Raw genomic sequence first — 18,615 nt, forward strand, 5'->3', positions numbered from 1 at the left:
GCAGTTTACTGACTTTGCAGCCGGATGGTGCAGCACACGTCGGAGGCTCCGTTGTTCACATTTATATCAATCCCCTTTGTACATTTGCGAAGCTAGGCCCTAAAACAATACTGAAAGGTCTAACTTGATACGCTGTTTTCCAAAAGCAACTAAAGAAGACGGGGAAATGTCGCTCAAGAGAATAAAGAGAAATAATAATTCATCGTGTATTCTTAACCACCATAACTCCGCCACTTTGGGTTGTGCGCTCACGTTTTGTATCAAATGGGCGAACTCTTCCTTTAGGTTAAAGAATGTATGAACCGCATGTAGGCACCCGCCACCAGGACCTGTTGTTAGAAACTTTTTTTTTATATACGCCGCTTGTTCAAACACACTTCTTCGCCAGAAAAGCTTCATGCAACGAAGATGTACCCGTTGCAAAAGCCAAATAGACTGCTGAAAATCGACTGGGCAGTGAGCCGGAACCAACTGCTCAAAAAGCAAACAAAAAAAAAAAGATCAAAGCCTGCCGGAATCGGCAAAGGACACGGGAAAATTTGTGTCCGCAAAGGAATCGCCCTCTATTTTTCTGATACGAAACGACGAAGTCTCAAGGACGTGACCATATAACGCACAATTTGACGTTTATATGGGCATTACACTGAGCTGAGTTGTAGCTTAGCGGTTTAGTGTAGTTTACTGGTTGTAGAAAACATGCAACATTGTAACGAAGTGGCTGGCAAACGCGGTTGGAAACGCGGAAGTGAAGGACCTGCTGATTTCCTCAAGGCGCAGGACGCAGCGTATCACCACTTTGATAGTTCGGGTATTGTCAGGACTGCGTGGGCAAAGTTTCATCTTACTCATCGCAGTGCTGTTCCCAATCCGTCTTTTAGCGTATACCGCTTCCACCATCACTAATAGCCATAAACCAACACCAAAAGACGACGAGAGAAAAAAAAAAATCTGCTACCAGCATTATGAGATCTTCGTCCAGTTGGTTGTCTAAGCTGGCATTGAACTTTCGTTTCCTTCTAAAAACCCCTAAACGGGCCCGCGGTTTTGTTTTTGGGCTGTCTTAAATTTGTATGCGCGATATCGCACACTTTGTTCCGCTCATGGCCTGTTTCTTTAAGAATCTTGCCGAATCAGGCGTCTATAATTATGCTGTACTTTACCTTACTGCCGCCCGTAATCGCATTTCCTTAAATATTGCATCCTAAAGGTACGTTCAATGGAATAAGGCAGAACTTAGGCCACTTGAAGTTAAATAATAACTTGAGCCGAAGTCTACAAACATTTTTTGGTATATCTGTATTGTCGGAAATACAGCCGCCGTCGATGGGAATCGAATTCACGAACCCGTTGTTCCTTTTTTTTTTTTTTTTCATCTGCCCGACCCCTTAGCCATTACACCGCCCCAGCGTTGAAGCATTGTGTACGTTGTATAAAATTACGCCGATGATCGGAGTCTTCTCAGAGCCAATCCCAGCCGCTGGTGACATGACAAGCAAGGAGAAAAAAGAGGGGACAAAGTTTTACCACATAATGATGAACGGCGTTCTTTTGTGCAAACCCACTAGAGCGCGCCGGGTGGCTTCTCAAGTAGGGCGTTATTAAATTGCGAAATACTCCACCGTCCTCCTAGACGACGCGGTATACTGAACCGTCCGCACACTGCGTAGTGTGCCGATATCTCTCAATATGCACGCGCCGGAAAGCGGTATGCGACTGAGCTTCTTTTGCGTGAATTCCGGAATTCTTCAAGAGCTTTTTCACTGAGCTTCTTTTAACCAGCGCTTGTATATGTCTCTTTTTTTTATTCAGTACCTACGAAGAAAAGCATGATGAAATTTTAACACGATGTTCGCGTGGCATGAAAAGCTGACAAAAGAAAAGAGATAGAGGGAGGAGAAAACTAAAAAGAGAATGACAATGTATGGTACAGGACCATTCGCGTCCAGCTCCCGATTTCCTTTATTTGCGCGTTGACGCACACTTCCCGCCCCCGTCCCCTTCTCTCCGGCTTCAAATTCTTTCGAGCACCGTTGCAATGTCAATCGATACGCCCCGCGACAAGGAAATGAAATCTTGGAGGCTTCGCCAAACGCATTTTTACCGGACTCAATGCCGATCGTTTCTCCCGAATGCTCCCGCGCGCAGAATGCACTACCTAAAAACAAACAAACAAAAAAAAAGCATGCCTCTCGCGCAATAAGCAATAGTGAAAAAAAAATGAAAATAAATTATAGCTTGGACCCGCTTCGCCTATGCCAACGCTGGGGATGTGCGTCGGCACCTGGCGATTATATAAATCGTATCTGGCGCCGCCTCCTACGCTCTTTTTGTGTGCCGGCAACTGCAAAAAACCCGGCAAACCCTAGTTTACCGCAGCTGTCAGTCCCGGGCACTGTACTTGGCGGCGTAATCAAGAAGGGCGAGTGGCTTTACCCCGTATTTTCTGCAGAAAGTGGTAGGAGGGAGAACTTGCGGTGGCAGGTATGAACAAAGTGTTTTATTTTAAACTGTTCCTTCTGGTTTGCCGCTGCTTGCAGGAGCGTTCCCGTTCACGCACTGACATACTCATTCGAATGCTACGGGTATGCTTCGACTAATAGAGACCCTTGCTTTGTTCTGCCGTGACGCCAGCGCCTACCTTAATTATTTTCGCTAATATTAGTTTGGATGTTTTCTAAAGAAGTTTGTTCTTTAATCCACGAAGCTCCTTTCCTATCCTATGTGATACTCCTATCGTTCTTGTTCCCACTCTCGCTGGGCTGACCTAAGTTTTCTTTTAATGTGCTTAGTAAGTACTCAAGTTTCAGCCACATAATTTAGTGCCGGAAGTCTGCAGAGGTAGCCTACTGTTCATTATTTTTGAGCGCTTGAAGAACACCCCAAATCCCACCCTAATTAGAAGCCTGATTTCTTTTTCATGGTATCGATTAGCCTTGACACCTTGTCTAAGATTGTTGTATTCACCAACTTATTCTAATATATAATTACCTAGGCTTAAGGGGAGATTTATGCCTGTCTATTTGACGTTGCTTTCGATGCCTTCCTATTTATATTTAACCCTACTACTAATCTTTCTAAGTACGCCTCCTCTGGCGTTCATTACAGGTCACCTCCCGAGTCACTGAACAAGGCAATGTTTTCCGCTCTCTCGAGTGACTCGAATATTCTCCACTTACTCGTACCCTTGACTTGGCTCTCGAGCCCTCTAGACAGGCCGTAAGTAATTTCGGAAAGACAGTGCTTCTTTGTATGACGCCCTCCCCATTTAAAGTGACTCCATGCCAGGAGAGGCCATCTCTTCTCATTAACCGTGCCGGCACGTCCTTTGTAAAGGTTCGTACAAAGACTCACGTAGGTCTCCTGTTCTCTCGGGGAAAACAATGGCTTCATTACTGCGCCGCTCTCGGCTGAATCGGATGTCTTTCGTCTTCCGTTTAATTAATCCATCACAAGCGGTGTACAGAGGTTTACTACATTCCACAGGTTTTTTTTTCGATTACCTGGTTGGCGACAATAACGTAATCTGTTGTTGTGCAACCTTATATACCTTATTACAGCCTGTTCTCTTGGTCGATGAAAATAAAGGTGCTGATTACGGAGCTATTACTATCTTGTTAAAGAGCCTGTGTACAACAAAGAAAATGACCGGTGGATATGTAATTCTTAGACTTTTTGATATCACTCTTCTTGTGGGTTAGGATTAGGTCAGCATTTTTCTAGTAATACCCGGAGGCTTTCTGGAAATAGTTTTGCACGCTTTCCGATTACAACATCTTCTGCATCTTTGAGTAGATCTAGAGGTAAGGCATAATTTCTTGTACTTTTTCCTTCCTTCATAGTCGGGGGCCCCTTTTGTACCTCATATTTATTTACTATTTCAACCTTGCCTACCAAGTTCTTTCTGCGAACACTGTTCTACGCACGCGTCCACCGATGTCAGACTGAAATCTGACAACGGGGGACGTGGGAAATGGGAATTTAGAGAGTGACTGTCTTTCCCGGAAAGGGGTGGTGGAGGGGGATGCTCGGCCCACTATTGTTTGCCTGTGATAGTATTTTTTGCTTTTCATTTGTATATCTTGAAATTTTTTTATTCTTAACTTAAGGTCTGCCTCATATTTTAAGCATTCCAATGTTCACCCGTTACTTACAAGTTTACCCTATCTGTATCCCGCCGTAAAGCGATCCGCGAAGCCAGAAAAAGCACCGTCCTCTGGACTCCAAGAATTGCTTGCAAAGCCTACATAGGACCCGTCCGTTGCTTTCACTACCTCATCAATATTGTTCTTTGCGTGCCACTTGCGCCTTGTTGCGTCTTGTAGCGAGTTGTAGCGACCGCAGTCTGCTGGTAGCGGGGCCGGTCGCCGTCGCTTCGTCGAGCCAGGACTAGGGGAGAGCTTAGAGCAAACTCAACGGGTTTATTTACATTTTTACAGTGAGTTGTCGAGATGAAGACAGAAGACAGAAGACAGACCTTGGCGGGCCGCAGCACGCCCTTTTTGTTGACCCCCGATCCCTAGTTCCCTAGGTTGGGGATCCCCATACAAAACAATGCGGACCAATGGTGAGGTGTAAGTTCCTCGCTGTGAAGCACCGCCCTCGGGTAGGGACACGCCTTTCAGGTATGTCGACAGATGCACGGCACACACACACACACACACACACCCTTGCCACTCGTCAGGAGCATCTAGTCGGTGTTGCTGTAGTAGAAGGGGAAGAACGGAAGACGCGCGAGCGCCTCGTATCTTTTTGGTGTCCGCCGCGCGCTGCGTTCCCACGGTGGGGTTCTCACACATACTTCCCAGGGAGCTAACAAGGTTCGTGGAATCACTCGGAAGGGTTAATGGCTTGACCATTGCCATGCCTTCTTCGCTGTGCTGCCGCCGCCACTGGGTCCCATTGTCCGGTCGTCGCCGTCTGGGCTTTCACGCGCACACGCGTTCAGTTGCTCAGGCCGGGGGACGAGCGGCGGCTCCTTAATCCCTTTTGGGCAACAACACTAAACACCGCTCAAAAGCCGCTGTCAATCAGTGGCCGCCGCCGCGGTGTCGGCTTCCTTTCGTTTCCGTCGACAAGCGGTGGGGAGGTCGACCGGCGGGTGACTGACCCGCGCAAACATGGCGCCGGTGAGTCATAACAGCTCCTCCGCCGACGGGAAGATCTCGGACGTCGTGTAGTATCAGCTGCTCGACGGGAGAGATCACAGTAGCAGCATTCTTTCAGCACCATTGAAACCACAAAGACCAACCTCCCGAACCAGCAAGAGCCGGCAATGAGTTTTCGGCAACCAGGCTGCTCTTTCAAAGGTGCTACAATGCACCTACGCTTTTCAATTTTTTTTTTCATATGGCAACCACACCAATACTCTTGCTCACAGCTAAAAGCTTAGACTGAGTTACTCACAACACTACTCAAAACCATTACTGAAAACGTTCCTCAACTGAAAACAAAAGAACGCGAAAGAAAAGCTAGAAGGCTCTGCTTAATGTGTCAACATTGGCATTGGCAGAACCCTTCTTATACTTCACAGTGAAGTTAAGCTCCTGAAGCGCAAGGTTCCAGCGTAGTAGTCGTGGATTCTTTCCCGACATTTGCGACAGCCACGTCAGTGGGCGGTGGTCAGTGACGAAGACAAAAGAAGTTCCATAGAGGTAGCAGGCCAATTTTTGGGTGGCCCACACAATGCAGGCACATTCTTTTTCTGACGCACTGTAGGCCTCCTCGCGAACTGAGAGTTTCCTGCTGGCGTACAGCACTGGGTTCTCGTTCCCGTTCTCATCCTCCTGGCAGAGTACTACTCCTAAGCCTCTGTTGCGGGCATCGCATTGCACAGTAAAGGGACGATCATAGTTCGGTGCATGCCGTACGGGCGAGTTTACAAGAGCCGTTTTGAGGCCTTGGAAAGCATCCTCCATTTCTGGTTGCGGGAATTCGCTAACCGCCTCTACTTTCAACTCGTCAGGTCGCCTCCTGCCCTGTCCTACCACGCGCCCTTGGTTCCGTACTTCGGCGCGAGCTAGCTGGCACTTAGCCGGCTTCGCTGTCAGTCCAGCCTGTGTCAAACGTCTAAGGACATCGCTAAGATGGTACAGGTGGTCTTCCCAAGTATTGTAGCACATAGCAAGGTCGACTAAGTAGGGAACAGCGTATTCTTCAGCCCCCTGCAGAACTCGGTTCATCAGCCTTATCCCGCACTTCTCCAGGAAGCCCGCAGTCAGAACGCTGCTGAACACTGAACCCTGGTAGCACTGTATCTCCTTAGGTAAGGCCACTCTAGAAAAAATAGACAGTAGTGCGTTGACTACTTCTACCGAGCTCTGCTCCTTCATTGGGATCGCCTCTGGAAATTTGGCTGGTGGACAAACAGCGGTAACCAAATACCGGTAGCCTGATTTTGCCGCTGGGAGTGGTCCCACAACGTCTATTACCAGCCGGCGAAAGGGCCCTGAAATGAGCGGAAGGAGCTCAAGTGGCGCCTTTCCCTTCTCGTGCGGTTTTCCCACTCTCTGACAGGTTTCACACGCTCTTACGTGGTTCTCAACCTCGGTGAAGCATCCTGGCCAATAAAACTCCGTTAGGAGCCTATCTTTGCTCTTCCGAGCTCCTAAATGCCCCAACCGACCAACTCCGTGACAGAGATCAACAATGTAATGCCGATACTTAGTCGGAACTACCATCTGGTCAAACGTGCGACCTTTTGCATCCTGGTAGTGGCGGTACAAGATGCCGTTTTTGACGGGAAAACTGACATTCTTCCTCGCCACCCCTTCCCTGACGGTGTTCCAAATCTCCTTAAGGCTGGGATCGCTTTTCTGCTGCTCGATGAGCTCGTCTCCTGTCACTTTCCCCTGTACATTGCCTAGTGATTTGGATACAGGCAACACGAGCAGCCCCTCTTCCGATTCCCCTTCAGCTATATCAGCGCGAGTCTCCTCCTCTGACCCCTCTCTCTTTTTTTCAGTAGACGACGGGATAGTAGACTCCGCTGTGCTGACTCCAGCTGGTGTTGCTGTACTTCCGGTGAAACTCGGTTCTTTCCGCTCTAGTTCGGCTGCTGGCGTGCGTGCTTTAGCTGTAGTCAAGGCTTGGACTGTTCCCTCCTGAAAACTTTTCCCTTGTTCTCTAAGCAGACGGTCGGTCTGATTCGAGAACAAGTAGGAGTACTGCGAGGGCAGCTTGTCTGACACCGCCGCTTCCGTCTCTACTTCTCCGAACGGCCCAGTGATGACTACTCGAGCTACCGGGAGACAAATGCTTCCCTCTTGCAAAACCGGTTTAATCCATGCGCACTTGCCGTTGTAATCTGCTTGTGCCACATAGTCCGGGTGCACCAGATCAATGGTTGCCCCACTGTCTCGTAAGACGCGGCATGGCTTTCCGTTCACGGTTAGATTAAAAAGGTACGAACTAAGTAGCTCCTCGCTAGTAGCAGAGTCACAAGTATACGAAAGGGCTGGCCTGGGCCTACGACATCCTATGGCAATGTGACCGACCTCCTTGCATTTGTAGCAGGTAGGTGGTTGCCTAGCGTCAAAAGGACTCTTTTTGGAAGAAGTCTCCGAAGCCTTTCCCTCCTGTTTGTTTTGCGATCCTTGACTACTTTCAGCGAAGTCCGCCTTTTTCTGTGCCGTCATACCTGCGCCAGCCCCCTGCTTCGCCGTCCAAGGTTTTCCTTTATCTCCCGCTTTTGCTGGAGCAACCTCGTCCCTTTCTCCCCGGCGTGACGCGTACTCATCAGCCAAGTCGGCAGCTGCCTGCACGGTTACTACTCCGGCCCTGTCTTGGATCCAGAGCTTCATTGGCTCGGAAAGCTTAGAAAAGAACTGTTCGAGAGCCACTACTTCAAGAGCCTTTTCGAAGTTCCCAAAAGCGCTGGCTCCCTTCATCCATTCTACCAAGTTTACCTTCAACTCATAGGCAAACTCAGAATACGTGCTGCCCTGCTTCTTCGTCAGATTGCGAAACCGCTGCCGGAACGCATCTGACGAAAGGCGGAACCTCTTTAGAAGGCTATCCTTCACTTTGTCGTAATTGTCCGCATCCTCCACCGGAAGCCGCGCGATCACATCCGCTGCTTCACATGGCAGCAAACTTAACAAATTTCGAGCCCATGTGCTACGGCCAAGCTTCGCTTTTTCACAGGTTCTCTCGAAGTTCACAAGAAAGAGGCCCACATCTTGCCCTACTTTGAAGGGTTGCATTAGCTTAGATAAATCACAAAGATTTTGTCTTCCTGCTACCTCTACTCCTTGAACCTCAGCCATCTTCCTCACTTCCACTTCCAGGCGCAGCTGTTCTACTTCCAGTTCTTTTTGCTTTAGCTGGCACTCCTGTTGCTTTAGCTGGCACTCCTGTTGCTCCCGCTTTTGCTCGCGCTCCTGTTCCTGTTGCTTTTGAATCTCGTTCCACGTTTCTTTGATATCTTCACTGGTGAGATTCAAGCCCTCGATAGCGCGAACAATTTCGTCCTTCTTCATCCCCGAATCTACTTCTGCTCCCAGCTCCTCCCCCAGAATCAGCAGCTGATTCTTCAACAAACGCTTCCAATCCATGACAGAGAACTAGTGTGGTGCGGCTCACTCTCTACCCAGAAGTTCTGGAAACAACTGCTTCTGTGGTAGCCTCTACCAGCGAAAAGATTGCACTTCTATCTTATCAGCCTGGCAACCAAAAAACCAAAGCCAGCACTCACCAGTTCACAGCTGTCAGTCTCCGTGATCTCGGCGTGTTGATCATTCTCCGTCCTCCAGGCTCTGATCCAACCGCTTGCCATCCAGTTGTTGCGTCTTGTAGCGAGTTGTAGCGACCGCAGTCTGCTGGTAGCGGGGCCGGTCGCCGTCGCTTCGTCGAGCCAGGACTAGGGGAGAGCTTAGAGCAAACTCAACGGGTTTATTTACATTTTTACAGTGAGTTGTCGAGATGAAGACAGAAGACAGAAGACAGACCTTGGCGGGCCGCAGCACGCCCTTTTTGTTGACCCCCGATCCCTAGTTCCCTAGGTTGGGGATCCCCATACAAAACAATGCGGACCAATGGTGAGGTGTAAGTTCCTCGCTGTGAAGCACCGCCCTCGGGTAGGGACACGCCTTTCAGGTATGTCGACAGATGCACGGCACACACACACACACACACACACCCTTGCCACTCGTCAGGAGCATCTAGTCGGTGTTGCTGTAGTAGAAGGGGAAGAACGGAAGACGCGCGAGCGCCTCGTATCTTTTTGGTGTCCGCCGCGCGCTGCGTTCCCACGGTGGGGTTCTCACACATACTTCCCAGGGAGCTAACAAGGTTCGTGGAATCACTCGGAAGGGTTAATGGCTTGACCATTGCCATGCCTTCTTCGCTGTGCTGCCGCCGCCACTGGGTCCCATTGTCCGGTCGTCGCCGTCTGGGCTTTCACGCGCACACGCGTTCAGTTGCTCAGGCCGGGGGACGAGCGGCGGCTCCTTAATCCCTTTTGGGCAACAACACTAAACACCGCTCAAAAGCCGCTGTCAATCAGTGGCCGCCGCCGCGGTGTCGGCTTCCTTTCGTTTCCGTCGACAAGCGGTGGGGAGGTCGACCGGCGGGTGACTGACCCGCGCAAACATGGCGCCGGTGAGTCATAACAGCCTATACGGAGGAGCAAAGCAAACTGGGCGAGTTGGAATCACATTCTTGAGTGGAACCAACGCAGCGGAAACGGAAAGCAAGTTAAGGAAACACAGGGACAGCCACAAGTCTAATAACTGTATTTTATTAACCAAGAAGGGGACATATACGCATATACGAAAAGGGCTTCACACGTGACGAAAGCTTTCATCGCGTGCCTGCGAAACACAAGTCTCGACTAGGCGCAGCAAATGATTGAACGTAACCGTGCGTATCAACCTCTTCAACATCACCGCCATCTTTGTTATCATTCTCACCGCATTCAACTGGAGTACGTAGAAAGATAAATAGGCATCTTAGCTCAAGGCTGGCATCGCCAGACTTCATTAAAGACCGTTCACTCTTTCTTTCAAAACGCGAATGCAGTAAATGGTACTGTGCGCGTGAGAACACAAAAATAAAGCAGACAAGGTATGGACGGGACTTGATAAATACCACGAGACAGTGTCACTCCATCCAAACGAGATTGCCTATGTGGGGGGTTCTCGATTGTCTGGTGTCATTTATCAAGTTCCCGCCATACCTTGTCTGTCTTTTTTGTGTGTATTCGCACATGCGCAGCGAAATCTACTGCCTTCTCGTGCTGGCTTTTATCTTTTCGTATGTGCAGATGTGTCTACCTCCTGCTTAATTAACTTTGGTTGTTAGACCAGCGGCTGTCCTCGCGCATTTTTTTTCTGTCTCTATGTTCGTTTCCGTCACGCTGGTTTCACTCAAGAGCGTCCTTGACTGCCTACATTCTCTCTCTGCCAATAACAAGCTTCCTCATCGCCTCTAGACCTTCCTTGTTTTTTGTATGTTTCTTCAATATTTGCCACGTGGCAAACAAATGTCACTAGCCTTGCTTCGGTTGATCGACTCCGGCAACTCCGCCTATTCTATTTCCTGCCTCGCGCTTGACACTTTATTCCCGCTTTTTTCAGAGTTCTTTCATTTCCTGAAATAGTTCGCTAGTCTTATCTTGGGCTATTCTTTCTCCTAAGGTTACTTCTGGTTCGGTGATTATCGCAGTCATACAGTTAAACGTGGATGTAACGAACCTCTATCTAACGAATTCCTGGATTTAACGAAGTTTTTCATTTCCTCATTTGCACCTCTCTTGAAGCCCGTGTGTTTGCGGCCTGTATGTAACGAAGGAGTTGCGACGGTTAACCTTGATGTAACGAATTTGCTACGCTGGTGAGTCAGTGCTTTTTGCTCTTTTTCTGAAAAATCGGCTGGCGAAATGAACCAATTTAGCGATTTTCCGCTAAATGCACCAATTTAGCGAATTTCGTCCGTGTGTTTTCACGTGAGTGCGGTGGCTGTTGAGGTGCATGCTTGGCCTACCTGTCGGCGTGTAGTCGCGCGTCTCCACTAATATCTGGGGTGCCGGTTCGGTGGTGGTGAGTTCTGCTCCAGAAAAGGGAAAAAAAAATGTCTTTTCAAGACAAGCTCCATATTCTAAAGGCCGTCTCCGCCGGCGAGAAAGAAGAGCGTCACCGCTCGGTATACAGTGTCCCAGCTAGCATCCTCCCAACAATTTTGACTGCAGATAAGATCACCAATTTCGCGAAAGACGCCCCTTCAGCATAAGTTTGGTTCTTTAAACGCCTCAAGGCACCGAAAAGTATCGAAAAGCAAAAGTTATATTTAAGTTACGTTTGTGTGTGCAATATCAGCACGCGCAAATCACGCAACTTTTCAGTGTAAAATACGTCCTTGAACAAGGGTGAGTTATCGTAACTGATGTCTAGCGTATTGGTTTTGTTTCTGCTTAATTCACGCGAGCTTAAGCTCGAAACCTAGCTGCATGTAACGAAAACTTGAATGTAACGAAAAAACGCAAATTTCTGTCAACCTCGTTATATCCGGGTTTAACTGTATATCTTCTCACGATGCACATCTAAGCCAACTTCATCCTCGCCGGTCAAGACCGCGAATTTATTCTTAAGCGTTAGTCTAACCTCTGGCACATTGTCTCTTCCTAACAATAAGTTTAGTAAGGGTTGTTAGTTTTCGGTTTTTATATATTATTGAATCCGGGGGGGGGGGGGGGGGTAAAGATCGGGTGCGATTACTCATGCTAATAATAGGTGAGAAATCGGGGTTCTTTTTTTTTTTGTAAAACCATTCCGAAATTCGTGTTCTTTCGAGTTAAATCTAATAATGTACTAAGTATTACACTCAGTTTATTCTACCAGTAGGTATACGAGCTTCTTAGCTCCAGCGCGTTAAAATATGGGGTTGTTTCAAGGTGGTAGTCGGGGGGCATCGGGGTTTTCTAGCAAATACTCTCCGAAATTTGGCGTTTGTTTGGAAATGTATCGATAACGATGACAGTAAAGGGCCTTGGCAATTTTTAAGAAATGAAACATGTTATTCGCGAAAAGCAGGTGATCTATTTTTTACACATCATTGTTTACATATATTATCGTCTGCATGCGCAACATGTCGGTCTTCACTCGAGATCAGTCCGATCGGTGAACGTATCTCAACTGGGCGAAAGTTCTCTCAACATCACATCTTCCGTTAGCTATGCACGCCAATGTGAGAGCAGCATTTTCCAACCCGGGGTAGCGAGCGGCAGAGTCGTGCCAGAACTCAATGAGTTCGACAGCTGTGTTTTTTGTCGGGTTTGCTTTCAGCAAGTATTGGTTGAGAACGGCAGACCGTCAGCGTCCGATTGTGCAGATCGCTACTTTAACAAGGTCGTTTCGGGGAGAAGTCGCGTTTAACCCGATTCTCGTGAACCATGTTCGGGGTCTAAAATCTAATATAATTGGGTTTTAACAGAAAACGAACAACCCTAAGTTTAGTTTATCTACTAGGCAGTTCCGTATTTTTTCTTCTCAGGTATAGCCCAATTTTTCTCCTCAACATCCTGGGATCACTGTTTTTAGCCTCGTCTAACACCTCAACGCCCTTCAGACATACCTGGACTGACATAGTAAAGTATATTTCGTTTTTCATGCACACTTCCTGTTTTTTTTTTGTTTTTTTTTTTTTGCTTGCCAAAGAAGGTCATTGAAATCATCAGTTTGTTTCTCAGATTGGCCTTCTCAGTCATCCGCTCAGAAGGCGACTAAGGAACTATTACGTTTTCTACGGGCGACGAACTTGAACACTAGGCTATAGACTGAGAGCCTCCAGTGTCAATCACTGTCAGTGCCTCAGTGCTGGGCATACGTGTCTGGTTCAACTTTTCCTCTTTTTTTTCCTCTCTCTTTTTTTGCCCATTTCCCCTTTCCCACATGCAGGATAGCAAAATAAGCTCTAGCCAGGTTAACTTTCCTGCCTTTCTTCTACATTCTTCCTTCCTTCCTTCCTTCCTTCCTTCCTTCCTTCCTTCCTTCCTTCCTTCCTTCCTTCCTTCCTTCCTTCCTTCTCAGATTGTTTCTCTTCCCAAACTAACTGAGTGAGTGCGTCTCCTCGACTACGCTGTTGACATCTTTGAACATTTGTGGTTGCAGGTTTTCAAACTACCTCTTGTCTGTTATGTTCAATCAAATCAAATCAAATGTTTCTTTGGAGCCTCCCCTCACCGTCGAGCCCCACTGGTTAATTGGTGATAAAAATATTTTTAATACCTAGGAAAGGTTAGTGGAAGTCAACGATGAAGTCATTGTTTGTAGTCTGCCTTTTCCGACGATCCTCAGACAAACAACCCTGCTGGCTTGCGCAGTAATTGCTGCGCTAGTGTCGTCTGAGGGCCTTGCAGTGGCGCGCAGACCGCAGCATTGGCTGTGTGAGGGCGGATGGGGGGATGTGATTACTCAAGGGCTGGGGAGTGGGTAGGAAAAGATGGCGGACAAGTTTTGCCGTTCCAGGAAGGGCTCAATTCACCGCCGAAGTGTGGCCATGCCCCGACGCTTTCCCCCCGATGAGCTCGTCTCCGGCGTGCGAGCGGAATAAACATAGATAAGGGGTTAATCCTTCGTGCACACTTTGGCTCGCCGCTGGAGTTCTGACTACTAATACAAGCTGTCCAGCGTAATTGGTTCAAAGCATTAGGAACAAAAAAAAACGAATCTCACATCAAAAAAGTAGCTGGAAATAAACCGTTTAGGCGATATTTACATTACCTCGTTTATTTTTTACGCCTCGAATAATTAATCAGCTGCGTTGAAATGTATAGCCTCCTTTAGGAAGCGAGGATTGCGGCATTTTCTAGGCAAGGCATATCTTAGCAAACACCGCAAAGTTATCGTACTTTTTTTTTTTACCTGATGGCTCTGTGGATTTTTGGAGAGAGCGCTTCCATGAAGATCAGTTCAATCTTGATTTATTTGCGACATTTGCGCCTTTGTGCCTGTCTAAAAAACATGTCCCCATCTTTCCTCTTGAGTTTCAAAGCATTGTGTTTTTAACCTTCAAACGCTTGCCACAAGCAATGCGTTTAAAACAAATAGTTTGGAGCGATTTTAGCGCTGGTTCCACGGATGTACTGCTTTAGCTGTCATAAAAGTCTCACAAATTATTTCGCCATAGATTTTTTCCTCCGAGGTGAATATAGGCTTCGTCTCAAGGTTTTGATTGTTGCTTGAACGAATGAGTGATGAATTTAGAGAGAGAGAGAAAAAAAATATATTGTTTAGACAACCCTAGTCCGGGCCGTCGTGCCGCCGTCTCTTCATTAGGAGACGGCCAGTCCGTAGCGCTCCCAGAGTCTGCCACTAACCACAAGGCGGGGTCACCAGGAGTTCTTGCACCGACTTGATGTCTACGCGATGGCCAGGGTTCAGGCAGTCGTCCCAGGAAGCGATGCGGGAGTTGAGGTGGTACGGTAGGTCTGGTGGGTGGCACTCCCAGTAAAGGTGATGGTTGGGAAGGACGGTTGGTAAAAAGGGAGGAGGTTTGTGCTTGACGAACCATCAGGGCTGCCAACCTGCGAAGCCACTTTCCCCCTAGCTAAGATAAAAAAAATCCCTAGATTTCCCTAGATTTTTTGCTGAATGCGGTTATCAGATGTTTTCTCATTAGGTTCTAGTTATGCGATATCACGGCCGAATTTACTTTTAAAACATAATAATGAATTCGTGTGAAACCATTTTTGAAGTAACGGAGGTGATGGTGAACAAATGTTGGAGCACAATTTGTAATGCTTTAAATATTTTATTTCATCAAACCACAAAAGCAATAGAGGGACATTATGAGGGGGGGGGAAGCATGTAATAGTGAATAATACATATAAAAATTACCCAGAAAGTAAAAGCAATCACTCGGCGCACACACAACGATACGACGTTCCAAGAAGCATTACGTGTTACAGCGCCTTGTGTATAAGCCGAAGGCGTGTTAAATTATAATAATAACATAATCAAGAACACCACAATTCAATGCAAAACATGAAAATCTTGTACCACGGCACAGAGCACTTGTAATAGCATCCAAGTATATATGTAAGAAGGATAATAGGAACGAGCACAGACGAGTCGCAGTGCTTGAGGTATTCGCGCGAGCAAGTTTATGAAATTCATCAATCATATTCTTTTGCTATTTAAACCAGCAGTGTGAAACGTAGGAGCGATAGGTTCGCTCGATGCACATTAATGGGAAATAGATATCTGCGCTTCATCGAGGAACTGAAATGCATAGGTAAATAAAAATAATAAATGTTAAACTTAACAAAGGACACCATTGCACGACTGAAGGCAGGAGTTCATGTGGACGCAAAAATTTCCCTAGATTTTGCCAAATTTCCCCTTTTCCCTAAATACAACCCAAACCCCCCTAGATATAGGGAAATTTTCCTAGAATTGGCAGCCCTGAGAATCATACATGCGGCACCACGGGAAAGTGTGGGGTGGGTGACATTGCCTACTGGCACGTAGCACGTAGAGACGCTCTCGATGTCCCTGACTTTCTCGTAACCGTTTGGGTGCCACAGCATAGTTCTCGTGCAAACGCGTGTGCTCGGGCATTGGCTTCCAAGTTGGCGTCTTGCCGGGAGGATGGGTGCGAAGGGCGCTGTATAAAGTGTCAGTGGTATGCTGACGGTGCGTGTCGAGCTATATTGAGTAGCGCCTTTTGCGAGTCACTGAACAGTAAGACTGGGGTACCAGGGGGATCGACTTTGATCAAGTATTCGATGGCGGCGGTGGCGGCTATGGGGAATCTTGCCGGGGTTGTATAAGTTGGAGCGTTTTTGAAGGAGGTGGTTGTGTCTACTGACCGGGTAGGGCTATGGAGGTCGATAGCGCCATTTCTAGTATATAGTCGAGTCGAAGCTGGTGTCCCTGAAGTAGATTGCAGTGCCGTTTGGCTTAAGCCAATCGGTGTGCTTGTTCAATGCTTTTGTGCATGTTGTCTGTGGACCAAATTGTGAGTAAGATGCATATGGCGAGAGATACGCTCAATCGCTGGGTTGGGGAAGGAGAACCAGAGAGGAGGTTCGGGAGGAGTGGGGGGAGGCTATCTGTTGAGCAGTTAATAAGAGCGACCGAGCTGGAGTAGAGAGCTTTAAGCGTTTGAGCTGGGCCTCCAAATAAGTGAGATCCGTCCACCAAGTGTGTTGTAGAGAATAAACTATTAAGGAATCCAACGGATACGGAGGTGTGTACCCTCCTCGGGCCCTGGCGGCGTTTCCCGCTGCTGGACGACCCAGAGTTGCTCATCTGGGTATAAGCTGAACAGCACGGTCCCCACTGCTCCGAAGTAGTTATTGTGTGTGGGCAAGTTCATAAGACATGTAGAAGGTGCGTCCGTTGATTGCATGGCTTACACACGTTTGAATGTTAACTCGCGTATACAGGGTGGTCAAAGTTAAGTCGACACATTTTTTAAAAATTATGGCGCTTAGTTGTACGTGAAGACCACCGCCACAGGGAAGTTATGGGCCAAGGGGCACACAGAATTGGGAGGTAATTATTGATGTCGGTGGCCTAATTAACTAAAATAGAATAATTAACTTATTAGTGGCGGCAGTAAGCAGACATGTTTGTATTGAAGAGTTCGACGCAATCGTGTTTCGACGTAGTTTCATTTGGCAGAATTCTTCTAGCGCGCCCGTACTCCGAGATATCGAACTGTGAAGTTTAATTGCTGTTAGCATGATTACGTATGCTACACAGTGACTACCGGCGCAAAGCGCCCCCCTTTTGTTCTGTGTTTCAGTATTGGTTCCGAGTACTGCAGACTACGATAACGCCAGCCAAGATAGAAAGGGTAGCAGTTATCACTTTTGCCTATGCATCCACCCCGTTGTCAAACTAAACACCGTACACAGCAGCCACGTGGCAAAAGGGACGGGCTTTGCGCCGGTCCTCACTGTCTTGCATGAGCAATAATACGAACGGCAATTAAACGTCGCAGTTGGATATCTCGGAGTACGGATGCGCTAGAAGAATTCTGCCGAATGGAACTGCGTTGAAACACGATTGCATATAACTCTTCAATACAAACATTCCTGCTTAGTGCAGCCACTAAAAAGTTAATTATTCAATTTTAGTCAATTAAGCCACCGGCGTCAATATTTACCACCTAATTCTGTGTCCCGCTTGGCGCATAACTTCATTGTAGCGGTGGTCTTCACGCACATCTAAGCGCTTAATTTCTAAAAAATCTGTCGACTTAACTTTGATCACCCTGTATAGTAATTACTATAAACTGTCGGGTTTGGGCAGCCGTTACTTTGTAGGGGGTGCCAGATAACCGCTTGCGTCTTATTGAGTGCAGGGCGTGCGGAAACATAGCGGCTTCCACCCAATCTATATAATGGCTAGTACTACCTTGTATAGTTAAGCATGCGGTTCCCTCTCAACCGGCGATGGATTCGTGTGTGTGGCTGTTCAATTAATTTTCGATGCCCGCTGATCGCAATGGTTTGTTAGAATCCTTTTAGCGTCATCTATGTGCAGCCCCGCGCAAAATTTTTAATTGCAATTTCGAGTTACTAACGACGTTTACCGCGTCGTGCTCGTAGTTCTTTATGATATTCAGGCTGAATATTCTGGGAAGGGTAATACACTTCGGATATCGGGCGGGATGTTCATATTGTACCGTACTGGGACTCGCATTTCATAGTTTTGTGAGTATGTGTCTGCCCATGACGCTCTGTGCCAGTCGATCATGTTGTGTCATTGTGGGAGGTTATATGAGTGTTACGATGTGTCATGTACGCCGAGAGCTAATAACTTGTCCCTAGCCGTTCTTGTGGGAAGGAAGAGTGCCTGTTTATGCACTATGTTAGTAATTTCTTCAATTTTCTGTCGCTCCGTCATCTGGGGACGGATATACTGGGCCACGTACACGATGTGACTACTAACAAAAGCTTGCACCTAGCGAATCTGGTTTGTTGCAGTCTGGAGTGACGGTTTTCAATTCTCGAGATGAGTTAAGCGGATAATTCGTTGGGTGCTGTTATGGAGCGTTCTAATAGTTTCGCCTTTATGACCATTTGTCTGGATACGTACACCTATAGGATCCAGATGGTGTCGAGTACACGTGTCGAATTGTCTTGGTCTCATACCTTAATACTTGGTTCGTCCCCCGAAGACTTGGCCCCCCCCCCCCCCCAGTCAGTCTGAATATAGTAACGGCGCCGACTTTCACTTCGAGCAGTGCGGTGCTTTACCCGCTATATATACTTCTACTGTGCTGACAGCTGCCTGAAGCGTGTCCTTCATGTGGCCGCCGCCCCCGCCGGTTAACCTTAGTGTAATGTCGTCCCCGTATAAGCTGTACTGTAAGCCTTCTAGTTCATCCAGATCTCCCACTAAGTCTGCGTTGAACAGGAAGGGGGATAATACCGATCCCTGCAGCGTACCACTACTTTCGAGTTCAATGTCCTCCGACTTCACATCGCCTATGGTGATCGTCGCAATGCGGCCCGAAAGTAAGTCTGACATATACAACTAGGTTCGGTGACCTGCGTCAGACTTGCGCGTGATTTTATTAAAGGGTTTAGTGAGATCTAGTCCTAGCATTGCTTTAGCATCCCGGGTGTCTGACCGTGTGCCTAGAATATGATGCGCGATATTTCAG

Source organism: Haemaphysalis longicornis, unplaced genomic scaffold (genome assembly GCF_048455015.1).
Source record: "Haemaphysalis longicornis isolate Haplotype H1 unplaced genomic scaffold, Haemaphysalis longicornis Haplotype H1 scaffold_4, whole genome shotgun sequence".
Taxonomy (NCBI): Eukaryota; Metazoa; Arthropoda; class Arachnida; order Ixodida; family Ixodidae; genus Haemaphysalis; species Haemaphysalis longicornis.